This window comes from Loxodonta africana, chromosome 1, assembly GCF_030014295.1.
Source record: "Loxodonta africana isolate mLoxAfr1 chromosome 1, mLoxAfr1.hap2, whole genome shotgun sequence".
Lineage (NCBI taxonomy): Eukaryota > Metazoa > Chordata > Mammalia > Proboscidea > Elephantidae > Loxodonta > Loxodonta africana.
This window is the reverse complement of record NC_087342.1, coordinates 212,906,216-212,921,981: the sequence shown is the minus strand read 5'-3', so window position 1 is coordinate 212,921,981 and position 15,766 is coordinate 212,906,216. Positions and strand designations below refer to the sequence as shown.

The 15,766-nt window shown below is 42.0% G+C and overlaps 1 long non-coding RNA gene and 2 other non-coding genes across 4 annotated transcripts in view; 1 reads left to right on the top strand and 2 right to left on the bottom strand.

Moving 5' to 3' along the window:
• The window catches only part of LOC111751436 (uncharacterized), a 65,185-nt gene extending 63,982 nt beyond the window's left edge, over nucleotides 1–1,203 (bottom strand). For both annotated transcript variants that reach the window (XR_010323077.1, XR_010323078.1), the window contains exon 1: nucleotides 1,100–1,203. This is a non-coding gene — a long non-coding RNA (uncharacterized LOC111751436). The remainder of the gene's footprint in view (nucleotides 1–1,099) is intronic.
• TRNAL-UAA (transfer RNA leucine (anticodon UAA)) lies at nucleotides 1,097–1,179 on the bottom strand. The gene has a single exon. It is a non-coding gene; the product is annotated as a tRNA-Leu (tRNA).
• A 2,288-nt stretch (nucleotides 1,204–3,491) lies between the features above and the next one.
• On the top strand, nucleotides 3,492–3,574 carry TRNAL-UAA (transfer RNA leucine (anticodon UAA)). Its single transcript has one exon. It is a non-coding gene; the product is annotated as a tRNA-Leu (tRNA).
• The last annotated feature ends 12,192 nt before the right edge of the window (nucleotides 3,575–15,766 follow it).

Below are 15,766 nucleotides of genomic sequence, written 5' to 3'. Positions count from 1 at the left end.
GAAACCTGGCAGGCAACACCTTAATCAAGTGAATTCCGTTAACATCAGTTACCAGACTGCATTTTAATCATTACTCCCCTGAAAGGATGGGAGGAGACCGCAGCATCACTTCTGTGACAGTCCTGCTAAAGACGCATAACCTGAATTTAATCACGAGGGAACATTAGACAACCCAAAACTGAGGGACACTTTACAAAATTGCCTGTACTCTTCAGAAGTGAGAGACTGAGGAATCGTTCCAGCTTGAAGAAGTGCAAGGAGACATGACAAGGAAATGCAACGCATCATTCTGAACAGGACCTTTTTTTACTACAAAGGACATAATTGTGACAACTGGTGAAACCTGAACTGGGTCCGAGGATTGTTAGCTTTCGGATTTTCATGATTGTATTGGGGGGTCTAGTCGGTATCTTCCTCTAGTATGATTTAAAAATAAAAAGTTCTTTGACTGTACTTGCAATTTTTTCCCCAAATTTTAGACCGTTTTATTATTAAAAATATAAAAATAAGACAGAAAGAAAAGAAGGAAGGAAGGGAGGTAAGGGAGGGAGGGAGGAAGGAGAGAAAGTAAGAAAGACAAAGAAGCTGGTCATGGCTGTTACTATTTTCAAATTCTTAGCTGAATGCAAGTTAGAGTCCATTTTAGGAGCTGTGATGCACGCAGTCTCCGCTTTCAAGGCCTTGTCTGCACACAATTAACTCTGGCGGAAAAAAAAGGTAGACGTGTATTTTTAAATTTTCTGAAGAGGCAGTTTTTAATTCGCTGCCATCTCGCAACCCCCTCCTGCACCCCGGAGCTCCCCCCATGAGGCGGGGGCAGCCGAGCCGCTCCGCCTGGGCGCTCCCAGGCCCGGGCTGCCTTCGCCCCGCAGGCCGCGGACACAGCGCAGCCCCGGAGGCTGTGAGGTCTGCTCCGCCCCAGAGGCAGCCGTGCGTCCCCGCCCAGCCCGCTGCGCCGTCTCCCCGGTGGGAAGCGGAGCTGCACTTTGTGGGAATTGCGCCTCCCTCAGCCAGAAGACTAAATTCCAGAGCTCAAGATACAGTGTGATCTGATTTATATTTTTTTTTTTTAAAAAGTAAGGAAAAAAGTATCATTTACCAGGAGTGGGGTTCGAACCCACGCGGACATATGTCCATTGGATCTTAAGTCCAACGCCTTAACCACTCGGCCATCCTGGTACAGGCGTACGCTTTGCTCTTCGCTCTTCCTACAAGCTGTATTCTACCGTCCTCCTCGCGCTCTCCTTCAAGAATGCCGAGGAGCTTTTCTCACAGCTCTTTCTGTCCCCCCAGCCCAAGCTGCCGCGGCCTCCCAGCAAATGCCTCCGTTTGCCGCCGCCGCAGCTCACTGTTGCTGCCGCCCCGCCGTGGCAGCGAAGGCCATGGCAGCAGAGGCGGGTTCGCTTTTCGCTGGGGATGCGGCAACTTTTGGCGGTGCTCTCGAGGCGAGGCTCGGGCCAAGCCAGGTCAGCTTTCAGTTTCGAAGCGCGCGGGCGCCGGAAACAAGCACAGTAGTAAACTTCTAGATTCCCGGGCTTAAGTGTTGGCGGCGCCTGGAATGGTGTGCCGGGACGTAGCCTAGGAGGCGTCGTTTAGTTTGTTTTATTTTGAGTAGAATTGTCCGTGTTAGGTACCGTCGGGCAGGTTCCGACTCTTAGCAACCGTATAGACAACAGGAGGAAACACCGCCGGGTCCTGCGCCATCCTTCACGATTGTTGCTATGTTGAAGCACATTGTTGCAGTCACTGTATCAATCCCTCCCGTGGAGGGCCTTCCACTTTTCCACCGACCCTCTACTTTACCAAGCGTGATGTCCAGCGACTGTTCCCTCCTTATAACATGTCCCAAGTACGTGAAACAAGTCTCGCCATCCTTGCTTCTAAGGGGCGTTCTGGCTGTACTTTTTCCAAGAAAGATTTGTTCGTTCTTCTGGCAGCCCATGGCCTATTCAGTATTCTTCGCCAGCACCATAGTTCAAAGGCGTCTATTCTTCTTCCGTCTTCCTTATTCATTGTTCAGCTTTAGCATGCATTTTAGGCGATTGAAAATACCCTGGCTTGAGTCAGGCGAACCTTCGTCCCCAAAGTAACATCTTTGCTTTTTAACACTTGCAAGCGATCTTTTGCAGCAGGTTCACCCAATGCAATGTATTGTTTGATTTCTTTTATTATTACTATTTTTTTATATATTTTATTTTTGTTTATTTATTTTTATTGTGCTTCAAGTGAAAGTTGAAAGCCCTGGTGGCATAGTGGTTAAGAGCTACAGTTGCTAACCAAGAAGTTGTCAGTTCAAATCCACCAAGCGCTTCTTGGAAACCCTATGGGGCAGTTCTATTCTGTTCTATAGGGTCACTATGAGTCTGAATTGGCTAGTCGACAATAGGTTTGGTTTTCTGTTAGGTGAAAGTTTACATAGCAAATTAGTTTCTCATTAAACAATTACTAAACATATTGTTTTGTGACATTGGTTGCCAGCCCGGGAAAGTGTCAACACTTCCGCTTCTCGACCTTGGATTCCCCATTTCCATTCTTCCAGCTTTCCAGGCCCCTCCTGCCTTCTCATCTTTGCCATGGGCTAGTGCACCCATTTAGCCTCCTATACATGGTTGAACTGCATGCGTTACTGTTTGTTTTATACCAAAAAACCAAACCCATTTTCATCAAGTCAATTCCAACTCATAGTGACCCTCTATAATTCCAACTCATAGTGACCCTATAGGACAGAGTAGAACTGCCCCATAGAGTTTCCAAGAAGTGCCGGGCAGATTTGAATTGCCAGCCTCTTGGTTAGCAGCCATAGCACTCAACCACTACACTACCAGGGTTTCTGATAGAATAGCCCCATATAGGGTTTCCAAGGAGTTCCTGGTGGATTACGGACTGTAGACCTTTTGGTTAGCAGTTGTAGCTCTTAACCACTATGCCACCAGGGTTTCCAGTAATGTTTTATAGGCCTGTCTAATCTTTGGTTGAAGGGTGAACTTCAGGAGTGACTTCAGTACTGAGTCAAAAGGGTGTCCAGGGTCCATACTCTTAGGGTTTCTCCAGCCCCTGTCAGACCAGAAAGTCTGGTCTTTTTTTGTGTGTGTGTGAGTTTGAATTTTGTTCTACATTTTTCTCCAGCTCTGTCTGGTGCCCTTTACTTTTACTGTGATCCCTGTCAGAGCAGTCGGTGGGCTGGGCACCATCTCATTATGCTGGACTCAGTCTGGTGGAGGCTGTGGTAGTTGTGTTCCTTTAGTCCTTTGGACTAATCTTCCCTTGTTTTTGGTTTCCTTCAGTCTCCCTAGCTCCAGGCTTGGTGAGACCAGTAGACATATGTTACATGGCCGCTCACAAGCTCTCGAGAGCTCAGACGCTACTTACCAAAGTAGTATATAGAACATTTTCCTTATAAACTATATTATACCAATTGCATTAGATGTCCACTGAGTCTGTGCTCCCCAGTCCTCAGATCATTAACTCAATTCCTATAGGGATGTTCCCACACCAGGATGGCCGAGCGGTTAAGGCGTTGGACTTAAGATCCAATGGACATATGTCTGCGTGGATTCAAACCCCACTCCTGGTAGGTGGCGTTTTGGAGCCCTGGTGGCTCAGTGGTTAAGAGTTCAGCAGTTTGAATCTACCAGCCACTCCTCGGAAACCTTACTGAAGTAATTTTACTCTGTTCTAAAGGGTCACTATGAGTTGGAGTCCACTTGAAGGCAATGTGTTTGGTTTGGTGTTTTATTATGGGGGTTTGGATATGTCCGTGAAGCTTGAATGACTGCCTTGGTCAAGTTGTGCTGGCTTCTCCAGTATTGTGTACTGTCTTACCCTTCACTGAAGTTACCACTTACTCTATTGCCTAGTTAGTGTTTTTCTCTTCCCACCCTTCCCCTCCCTCTTAACCATCAAATAATGTTTCTTTTTCTGTATAAAAGTTTTAATGAGTTTTTATAATAGTGGTCTTACACAGTATTTGTCCTTTTGTGATTGATTTATTTCACTCCAGATTCATCCATATTGTGAGATGTTTCCCAGAATCAGTCAAAGATACCATTGCATAGTGTTCCACTGTGTGTACGTACCATAGTTTGTTTATCCATTCATCTGTTGATGGGTGCTCAAGTTGTTTCCATCTTTTTGCTATTGTGAATAATGCTGCAGTGAACATGGGTGTGCATATGTCTATTCGTGTGATGGCTCTTATTTCTCTAGGACATATTCTAGGAGTGAGATTGCTGGGTTGTATGGTATTTCTATTTCTAGCTTTTTAAGGAAGCACCGTATTGTTTTCCAAAATGTTTGTACCATTTTGCTTTCCCACCAGCAGTGCATAAGAGTTCCAGTGTCCTTACAACCTCTCCAACGTTTGTTATTTTCTGTTTTTTTGATTCATGCCAGTAAAGTCAGAGTGAGATGGTATCTCATTGTGGTTTTGATTTGCATTTCTGTAATGGCTAGTGATCCTGAGCATTTCCTCATGTGTCTGTTAGCCACCTGAATGTCTTCTTTGGTGAAGTGTCTGCTCATATCCTTTGCCTATTTTTTAATTTGATTATTTGTATTTTGTTGTAGAGGTGTTGGATTTTCCTATAGATTTTAGAGATTAAATCATTGTCAGATATATCATAAAAAAAAAATCATAGCCAGAAATATTTCCCCAGTCTGTAGGTTCTCTTTTTAATCTTTTGGTGAAGTCTTTTGACGAGCGTAAGTTTAATTTTTAGGCGATCCCAGTCATCTTGCTTATTTTCTGGTGTTTGTGTATTGTTAGTTTGTATCCTATTTATGCTGTATATTAGGACCTCTAGCATTGACCCTATTTTTTCTTCCACAATCTTTATAGTTTTGGGGTTTATATTTAGGTCTTTGATCTATTTTGAATTAGTTTTTGTGTACAGTGTAAGGTATGGGTCCTATTTCATTTTTTTTACAGATGGACATCCAGCTTTACCAGCACCATTTGTTAAAAAGACTGTCTTTTCCCCACTTAATGGACTTTGGGCCTTTGTCAAAGATCAGGTGACCATAGGTGGATGAATTTACATTAGGATTCTTGATTCTGTTCATTTGGTCAGTGTGTCTGTCGTTGTACGAGTACCAGGGTGTTTTGACTATGATAGCTGTATAGTAGGTTCTGAGGTCAGGTAGTGTGAGGCCTCCTACTTTGTTATTCGTCTTCAATAATGTTTTACTTATCTGGGGCATCTTTCCTTTCCATATAAAGTTAATGATTAGTTTTTCCATCTCATTAAAGAATGCTATTGGTATTTGGATTGGGATTGCCTTGTATTTGTAGATTGTTTTGGGTAGAACTGACATTTTCACAATGTTGAGTCTACCTATCCGTGAACATGGTATGTTTTTCCATTTATGTAGGTCTCTTTTGGTTTCTTGCAGTAGTAGTGTTTTGTAGTTTTCTTTGTATAGGTCTTTTACTTCTCTGGTTAGATTCGTTCCTAAGTATTTTAGTTTTTTAGGGGCTATTATAAGTGGTATTGCTTTCCTGATTTCCTTTTCATAGTTCTGTTTATTGGTGTATAGGAATCCAACTGATTTTTATATGTTTATCTTGTATCTTGCTACTTTGCTGAATCTTTTTATTAGTTCCAATAATTTTCTCGTGGAGTCCTTTGGGTTCTGTGTGTATAGTATCATATCATATGCAAATAAGGATGGTTTTTCTTCTTCCTTACCAATTTGGATGCCCTTTATTTCTTCTTCTTGCCTTATTGCTCTAGCTAGGACTTCCAACAGAATGTTAAATAGGAGTAGTGATACAGGGCATCTTGTCTTGCTCCTGTTCTCAGGAGAATGTTTTCAACCTCTCTCCTTTGCGAATGACATTGGCTGTTAGATTTGCAAAAATGCCCTTGATTATGTTCAGGAATTTTCCTTCTATTCCTATTTTATTGAGAGTTTTTATCAGGAATGGATGTTGGACTTTTATCAAATGCCTTTTCTGCGTCAATTGAGATGATCATGTGACTCCTTTCTTCTCTTTTATTTATGTGGTAGATTGCATTGATTGTTTTTCTAATGTTGAGCCATCCTTCCATACCTAGTATGAATCCCACTTGGTTGGGGTGTATTATTTTTTTGATATAATGCTAATTCTATTGGATAGAATTTTGCTGAGAATTTTTGCATATATATTCAAGAAAGATGTTCGTCTGTAATTTTCTTTTTTTTGTGGTGTCTTTGCCTGGATTTGGTATAAGAGTTATGCTGGCTTCATAGAATGAATTCAGAAGCATCCCTTCCTTTTCTGTGTTCTGAAATAGTTTGAGTAGTACTGGTGTGAGCTCTTCTCTGAATGTTTGGTAGAATTCTCCAGCGGAGCCATCTGGGCCAGGACTTTTTTTTGTGGTTCGTTTGATTTCTTGACTGCTGCTTCCATGGACGTTGATTGTGGATCCACGTAAAATGAATTTCTTGACAATGTCAATATTTTCTCTATCATGATGTTGCTTACTGCATATCATGAGTTGTTATGGTCTTCCTCCAATCCTGATGGTGCATTCTTCTTCATATAGTCCAGCTTCTCGGATTATTTATTCAGTATACAGATTGAATAAGTATGGTGAATGGGCACAACCCTGACACATGCCATTCCTGACTTTAAACTGTGTAGTATCCCCTTGTTCTGTTCGAACGACTGCCTCTTGGTCTATGTACACAATTAAGTGTTCTGGAATTCCTATTCTTTGCAATGTTATCCATAATTTGTTATGATTCACACAGTTGAATACAGTTTGCATAGTCAATAAAACACAGGTAAACATCTTGTTGGTGTGCTTTGCTTTCAGCCAAGATCCATCTGACATCAGCAATGATATCCCTTGTTCTGCATCCTCTTCTGAATCCGGCTTGAATTTCTGGATAAGCTTCCAGAAATGAGTTGCCTGGGCAGCAGCAGAGTTCCTGAGGCTCTATCCCAATGGTCCGTGCATATGTCACAAGTCTCACGGAAGGATGTTTTGTAGAAATTTGCTTCTCTGCTGCATCACATCTTATGATGGTTGCAGGCACCATACCCGCTGCACCAGCCTCAGTTGCAGTGTGATGGCCTGCCTTTGTTTCCACAATCCAGCCATGCACTTAGACGTTTCTGTTCTCTTATCTTAACTTGTTCCTTGATGCTCCTTCCTTTCTGTGCACATTAGATTCAGTTCATTCTGTCATCCTCTTTTCTAGGACTTCCACTCCATTCCCCACCACTCAGAACCTCAAACCTACCACAGAGCCAAGGCTTTATGTGGCCTGGAGTGTCAGGCAGCCTTGGGAGCTGAGTGTAAGCTGGCAGCCCCTGCCACTAACCAGTTATGCCCTTGTTCATGCAGTCGACCCTGGCTGTTTTTGACCAAGAGCTTCTATCATCCCTTGGGACTGCACACATTAACCTCACTCTGAGGGATCTCACCAACTGGCTCCTCACTCACTAGGTCACACTGTAAGAAGCCATTGCCCATCCACCTCCTGGAACTCCTGGATGTTGTGCATCTCCTTTGATCCTTGAAACATCGCTATGATCTGTGGAGGCTGTCACCCAGCCTGCTGCCCTAGTTCCCTTGAGAGAGCCCTCAGGATAATAACTGGAGTAACTGCCCCCTACCCACTTTGCCCCACAACATTGTGAGGTATCAGAGACCAGGTGGCCTATGCTCATGTCCCCATCTCGACAGCATCCCTCCTATTAAGTATGAGGCCGGACCATCCAGAGGACACAGACAAGAGCATAGAGCAAGTTTATTAGGCCTGGTCCTGCCATGCTGAGCAGAAGGGAAACTTGGAATCTTCCAGGACCTAGAGCCATCTGTGTGACGATGACACAGGGCCACCACTGCCCCCCACAACCCTCCCCTCTTATTGCACCAAATTGTAAGAAGCCCGAGACTTCACAAAATCAGGCTTTCAAGGCACTTGAAATAATAATGATAAAACATTTATTGAGTAGTCATTATATGACATGCGTTGCTCTAAGCTCTTTACATGCATTATCTAATTTTTTAACAACCCTAAACGACAGATGTTCATATCCCTATTTTACAGTTTAGGCAGTGGATGGCTAGTTACAACCAAATATAAGAAGAAGCCTCCTAGACGTGCTGCCTTTACCTCAGGTAGCATTGCAAAGCTTTACCACCCACCAATCCAGCAGTTGAATCCTCAGTAATATTCTGAACAATGGCAGTCTACTGTTTGAATGATATTTCTATTTAACCCCAACCTTGGGCTCCAACAAGCCCCAAGTACAAGACAGTTCTGAACAACACAGCTGCACTATAGGGCACATCCTTCAGATCATATCTTCTGAAGCCTCAAGATTGTATGAAAGTCCTCCAGCCACTGTTTAGTTAAGCATGGGCCTGGGACACAAGTTAGTCTAATCAGAGTTACATGTAATGCTGAACTATTGGAGAAGAGAAGATGTCAATCTGCTGTGTGGCAGATTGTATTTTTTCAAGGAAGACCACATCAACATTTTTACACCTCATGTGTTCTTAGAATGTGACTTTGAAACTCCTCTCGACCGGTAGGTTACTTTTAAACCTATTATTCATATCAGTTGTATTTATGAAGAAATAAGACATGTCAGATTTTTCAGAAGATTATCACTGAACATCATTACACTAGGACGTATCTTTTCTGAAGGTACCAATGGGAAGCCGTCTGTTTGTGTCTATTGAGGATTACCAAAGAGTTTCAATACACTTTTAGAAGCCAGAGTATGTTATTCTTCTGGGTGTGAGGCCAACCAATCCTGACCTACAAAATTTGTTTGTGGTGAGGCTCTTTCAGACAGTGCTAGATCCTCTCTGATAGATACCATAAAAAGATGCAAGGTTGCTGCAGGCATGGGCTGAAGGGGGGAGACTTTGTGTTGCACTGTGCCTCCATTCTCCCAGCTCTCCAGAACTAACTATAAAAAAAGAACCCAAACCTGTTGCTGCGGAGTTGATTCCAACTCATGGAGCCCCCATGTGTTACAGAGTAGAATTGCTCCATGGGGTTTTCTTGGCTGTAATCTTTATGGAAGATCACTGGGCCTTTCTTCCTCAGCACAACTGGGTGGGTTTGAACCAACCACCAACCTTTTAGATTAGTAATTGTGGCACCCAGGGACCTCCAGAACTAACTAGAGAGAGATCTAAGTAGGAATTTTGCCAATGGCGCTTAGCTTGGTTTCAGGAGGGCTCTTTCCCCCATTCTCTTCTCTTTTTTCTAAATTCTGTTTTCCAACTTTATTAAAGATGCATTTTGTTTTATGGAGCAGTGTCTCAGGATTCTTTAGTGTGTGAAGTACTTTACATGTATTATTTAATTCATTTAACCTCATTTTTCCTATTTTTTAGTCATTTTTTAAGTGTCCTCTTTCTATCTTGTTTTTCTGACTTTGTCTTTATTTGTATTTTAAAAAGTTATTGTTAATTTTATATCCTTTTGAAATTATGTTTATTCCTACTTTAGTTTAGAATTTTTGTCCTTAGTCTATTTTAGCTTTTTATTTCCTTGATCTTAAATCTAATCATTCTGCCTTCTCAGTTTTCCTTACATTGGTGTTTTAACCCTTGTATTTTGAATTTCTACATTTTAATTTCTTTGTAATTTTTTCTCTGTCATGTGTTATTTTACTTTTTCTTCCTTAGATACTGTATGTTTTACTTTGTCCTCATGGGAGGCCACAATGAAGAAAGCCCACACCTTCTGTCCCACATATGCAGGGGACAATCTAACACAAGGTAGGGTTTTCCTGCAGCCACTCAGGATGGGGGCTCATGTTGAAGTGGTTAGATATTAAAGGGCAGGGTGAGCTTAGAAGATGTCAAACTAGATGCCACTCAGTTTATGTATCATATATATATTTTTTCCTTTTTTAAAATTGTACTTTAAATGAAGGCTTACAGAACAAACTAGTTTCTCATCAAACAGTACACACATTGTTCTATGACATTGGTTAACAACTCCACAACATGTCAACACTCTCCCTTCTCAACCCTGGGTTCCCTATTACCAGCTTTCCTGTTCCTTCCTGCCTTCCAGTCCCTGCCCCAGAGCTGGTATGCCCCTTTAGTCTTGTTTTGTTCCATGGGCCTGTTCAATCTTTGGCTGAAGGGTGAACCTCAGGAGTGACTTTGTAACTGAGCTGAAAGTAATATCGGGGACCATACTCCCAGAGTTTCTCCAGTCTCTGTCAGGCCAGCAAATCTGGTCTTTCTTTCTTTCTTTTTTATTGAACTTTAGATGCAGGTTTACAGAACCAACTAGTTTCTAATCAAACAATAAACACATTGTTCTATGACATTGGTTAACAACCCCACAACACGTCAACACTCTCCCTTCTCAACCCCGGGTTCTGTATTACCTATTAGCAGGTTCCCTGTTTCCAGTCCCTGCCCTGGGGCTGATGCGCTCTGTTAGTCTTGTTTTTGTTCCATGGGACTGTTCAATCTTTGGCTTAAGGGTGAACCTCAGGAGTGGCCTCATTACTGAGCTGAAAGGATGTCCAGGGGCCATACTGTCATGGTTTCTCCAGTCTCTGTGTCAGGACAGCAATTCTGGTCTTTGTTTTTGATTTTGAATTTTGTTCTACATTTTTCTACAACTCTGTCCAGGACCCTCTGTTGTGATGCCTGTCAAAGCAGTTGGTGGTGGTAGCCAGGCACCATCTAGTTGTACTGGACCAAGTCTGGTGGAGGCCGTGGTAGATGTGGTCCATTAGTCCTTTGGACTAATCTTTCCCTTGTATCTTTAGTTTTCTTCATTTTTCCTTGCTCACGAAGGGGTGAGACCAGTGGAGTATCCTAGATGACCACTCACAGGCTTTTAAGACCCCAGACACTACTCACCAAAGTAGAATGTAGAACATTTTCTTTATAAACTATGTTATGCCAGTTGAGCTAGATGTTCCCAGAGATCATGGTCCCCACAGCCCTTGGCTGAGCAATTCAGCCCCTCAGGGAGTTTGGATGTGTCTAGGGAGCGTCTAGAGAGCTACTATGACCTTGCCTTGGACAGGTTATGCTGGCTTCCCCAGTATTGAGTACTGTCTTACCCTTCACCGAAGTTTCCACTTATCTATTGTCTGTTAAGTGTTTTTCCATCCCCACCTCGTAACCATCAAAAGATTGTTTCTTTTTGTATGTAAACCTTTTCATGAGTTTTTACGGTAGTGGTCTCATACAATATTTGCCCTTTCGTGACTGACTTATTTTACTCAACATGATGCCCTCCAAATTCATCCATGTTATGAGATGCTTCACAGATTCATTGTTGTTTTTTATTGTTGTGTAATACTCCATTGTGTGTATGTAACAGTTTGTTCATTCATCTGTTGATGGGCATCTAGGTTGTTTCCATCTTCTTGCTATTGTGAACAATGCTGCAATGAACATGAGTGTGCATATGTCTATTCATGTGATGACTCTCATTTCTCTAGGATATATTCCTAGGAGCAGGATTGGTGGGTCATATGGTATTTCTATTTCTAGCTTTCTAAGGAAGCGCTATATCATTTTCCAAAATGGTTATATCATTTTGCATTCCCACCAGCAGTGCATAAGAGTTCCGCTCTCCCCACAGCAATATCATATGTATGTTGACTGACCATGTACTTTGTCATCCAACCCCAGAGACATTTGAAAGTGAAAGGGGGAGCTACTAATGGTACAACAAACATACAAGAGGGTGGTCCCAGGTAACTTACATAAATAGGAAATATATGTATGTATATATATATGTATATGTATGTATATATATATATAATGTATGTGTGTATATATATAAGAATATACATATGTATATATGCATATATATGCAAGTATGCATTTATGTGTATATATAAACCCATTGCTGTTGAGTCAATTCTGACTCATAGCAACCCTATAGGACAGAGTAGAACTGCTGCATAGAGTTTCCAAGGAATGACTGGTGGATTTGAACTGCCAACGTTTTGGTTAGCAGGTGAATGCTTAACCACTGTGCCACCAGGGCTCTGTAGATAGATAGAAATAGATATATGTATATCTGTATATGAATATGCACATACATATACATACACACATGCATAATGTTAGGACCAATGTCAAACTAATTAATTTCTACTCTGCACATAATGGGAATTTATTGAATGAATAACCATGTTAACATGCATGAAGGATTATATAAGTTTAAGTGTAAAACACAAAGAGGAAGAATCACTTAACTAGATACATGTTAATTCTGGTGAAGGGAAAGGCAGTACACAATATGGGGGTGTCAGCACAACGTGGCCACGGTAATTGAAGACACTGAGAGGTATGTAAGAATAAAGAACAACTACAGTAAATGCAACATCGTTGTTGTTAAATAAATAGTTGTTGTTAGGTGCCATCAAATCAGTTCTGAGTCATAGCAATCCTATTTACAACAGAAGGAAACACTGCCCAGTCCTGTGCCATCCACACAATTATTGCTATATTTGGGCTCATTGTTGGAGCCACTGTGTTGATCCATCTCGTGGAGGGTCTTCCTCTTTCTCCCTGACCCTGTACTTTACCAAGAATGATGTCCTTTTCCAGGGACTGATCCCTCCTGAGAACATGTCCAAAGTGTGTGAGATAAAGTCTTGCCTGTCTTGCCATCCTCTCTTCCAAGGAGCACTTTGGCTGTCCTTCCAAGACAGACTTGTTCATTTCTTCTGGCGGTCCATGGTATATTCAGTATTCTTTTTTTGCTGACACCACAATTCAAAGGCATCAATTCTTCGGTCTTTCTTATTCATTGTCCTGCTTTTGCATGCATATGAGGTGATTGAAAATACCATGGCTTGAGTCAGGGGCACCTTAGTCCTCAAAGTGACATCTTTGCTTTTTAACCCTTTAGAACAAGTCTTTCACAGCAGATTTGTCCAATGCATTATGTCGTTTGATTTCTTGACTGCTGCTTCCATGGGTGTTGATTGTGAATCCAAGTAAAATGAAATCCTTAACAACATCAATATTTCTCCATTTATCATGATGTTGCTTATTGGTCCAGTTGTGAGGATTTCTGTCTTCTTTATGTTGAGATGTTATTCATACCGAAGGCTGTAGTGTTTGATCTTCATCAGTAAGTGCTTCAAGTCATCACTTAACATATGCAATTCTGCAACAACAGTAATAACAACCAAAAATCTGTGAGTGGTTACAAATGTGGATATGTATGCTGCATAGGTGCGGAAGGGCATATGGGAATGCATGCATGTGCATATATAGGTATAATTGTGGGCATTCATATATACATATTTGTGTGTGCTGCATATATATTCATACACATAATAGAGAACCTAAGGGGTCACAGTTATGGAAACTTCTTAGACATATCCAAACATCTCGTGGGATTGAGTTACTGGGCTTGAAGGCCCAGGACCATAGTCTTGGGGGACATCTAGATCAATTGGCGTAACATAATTCATGAAGATAATGTTCTACATTCTAGTTTGGTGAGTAATGTCTAGAGCATTAAAAGCTTGTGAGCACCCATCTAAGATACAATTACTGGTCTCTTTCTGTCTGGAGCAAAGGAGAGTGAAGAAAACCGAAGACTCAAGGAAGCAATTAGTGCAAAGGACTAATGGCCCACATGAACCACAGTCTCCTCTAGCCTGAGACAAAAGAATTAGATGGTGCCTGGCCACCACTACTGATCTTTCTGGCCAGGGACACTATAGGAGGTCCTGGTTGTAATGAGAGAAAAATGTAGAACAAAACTCAAATTCATAAAGAAGACCAGACTTATTGGACTGATAGGGATTGATGGCACCCCTGAGACTATCGCCCTAAGACACCCCTTTAACCTGGAACTGAAGCTACTCCCAGAGTCTACCTTTTAGCCAAATAATAGATTTGTCTGTAAAATAAACAATAACACCTATGAGAAATGTGCTTCTTAGAATTACCAACTATCTGAGATCCAAGGGGCAACATTTGCTCTCAAGCAAACCTGAGAAGGCAAGGAGGGGCAGGGAAACAGGAGGGATGGAAACAGGGAGGGCAGGATGGTAATCAAGAGAGTGCTGACACATTGCAGGGATAGCAACCAATGTCACGGAACAATTTGTGAATGAATTGTTGAATACGAAACTAATTTGCTGTGTAAACTTTCACATAAAACACAATAAAATGTTCAAAAAAAGAAAAATACAAACAGGAAATTGTAGCTCCTTGCAGAACTCAAGTATCTGGCGTGTGTTTTGCATTACACACATCAACTATTCAATAGCCTAGAGTTATTGACCATTTTTTGAGTATTGGAAACAATTTTTTAAATTATTATTATTTGATTCGGTTGTCAATGGAGAGGATGGAACTGAAGGTGATTCTGATGTCTTGCCTCTGAATAACTGGGAGGACATTGATTCCATTGACTAAAGCAAGTCCATAGGTAGAAGACCAGAATGCTGAGTTTGAGGCATCTGTGGAAGCTTCCACAAGAAAGGTCAAAAAGACAGCAAGATATAAAAATCTGGAGCTCAGGAGACAGATGTAGGCTAAAGATACTGAGTGAATGGCTCAGTCAAATGCTCTGTGTGTCACACGGTGCAGGCAGGAATCACAGGCAGAGGGGTGGCCCCAGGACAATGGTAGTGTATTCTCTTGTCATCCCATGGAGAGGAATGTTTGGGTAAGACCCAGGTAGATGCATCATGAGCTGTCCTCCAGGAGAGGGACCCTGACCCCTAAAAAAAAACTCTAGAAAACCAAACCAGTTGCTGTGGCGTCAATTCCAACTCACAGCGACTCTATACGACAGAGTAGAACTGCACCACAGGGTTTCCAAGGAGTGGCTGGTGGATTCAAACTGCCGACCTTTTGGTTAGCAGCCAAGTTCTTAATCCTTGGTACTCCAAAAACAAATATTTATCTAAAGTGAGAATGAAAGAAGTCTTGCAAGCAGGGAGAAAATATTCTAGTTTGGGTGCAGCTGCTCAAGGAAGTTGCCTACTCATGCTGACATCACCTGGGGACCTTGGGTGAAGCTGAGACTGTCTGCTGACTCCTTGTCAGGCCAACCAAAGAGAGCTGCTGGGGTCAACCAGCGTCAATCTTCTCTCCACAGAGGTTTGGAAATTATCACCCCCATCAGTAGACTCTGACTCACTGCCACCCAACGTGTGTCAGAATAGAATTGTACTCCATAGTGTTTTCAATGGCTGATTATTTGGGGAGGTAGATTGCAAGGCCTTTTTTCTGAGGTGCTTCTGGGTGGACACAGACCTTCAACCTTTGGTTAGCAGCTGAGAGCATTAACTGTTTGTACCAGCCAGGGACTCCATAAGATAGCAAAACTATGGAATGGATGATATCACCTAAAAAGCATGTTCAGAGTAAAAGGAGAGGACCCTGGGCAGAATCCTTCCTTGGCCATTCCACATGTCAGTGTGTGGGCTAACTCCTCTGATTCAATAACCTGAAAAATATATGAGGTAACTCTGTGTTTTTATGCTACCAAGCTCTGGGAAACAGTGATCTCCCTCCCCTTTTTTTAGTTGCCTTAACCACATCTGATGATTTATTGCTGATTTATTGCTGTTTGTGCGCACGTGCAGCAGCTATGGGAAGGGTAAATACTGTCAACCAAGCCCACACATGGTATGTGTGCCTTGGGCAAATTACAGCCTCTTTTTCCTGTCAAATAAATCAGAGGAGTTGGTAATACGAGTTTGGATGCATGAATGTTTTCTATCTTTGCATTTAAGTTTAAGGTGGTAACTCAGTGGTTCACTTGTTACATGTATAATTTTAATTCCATGAGG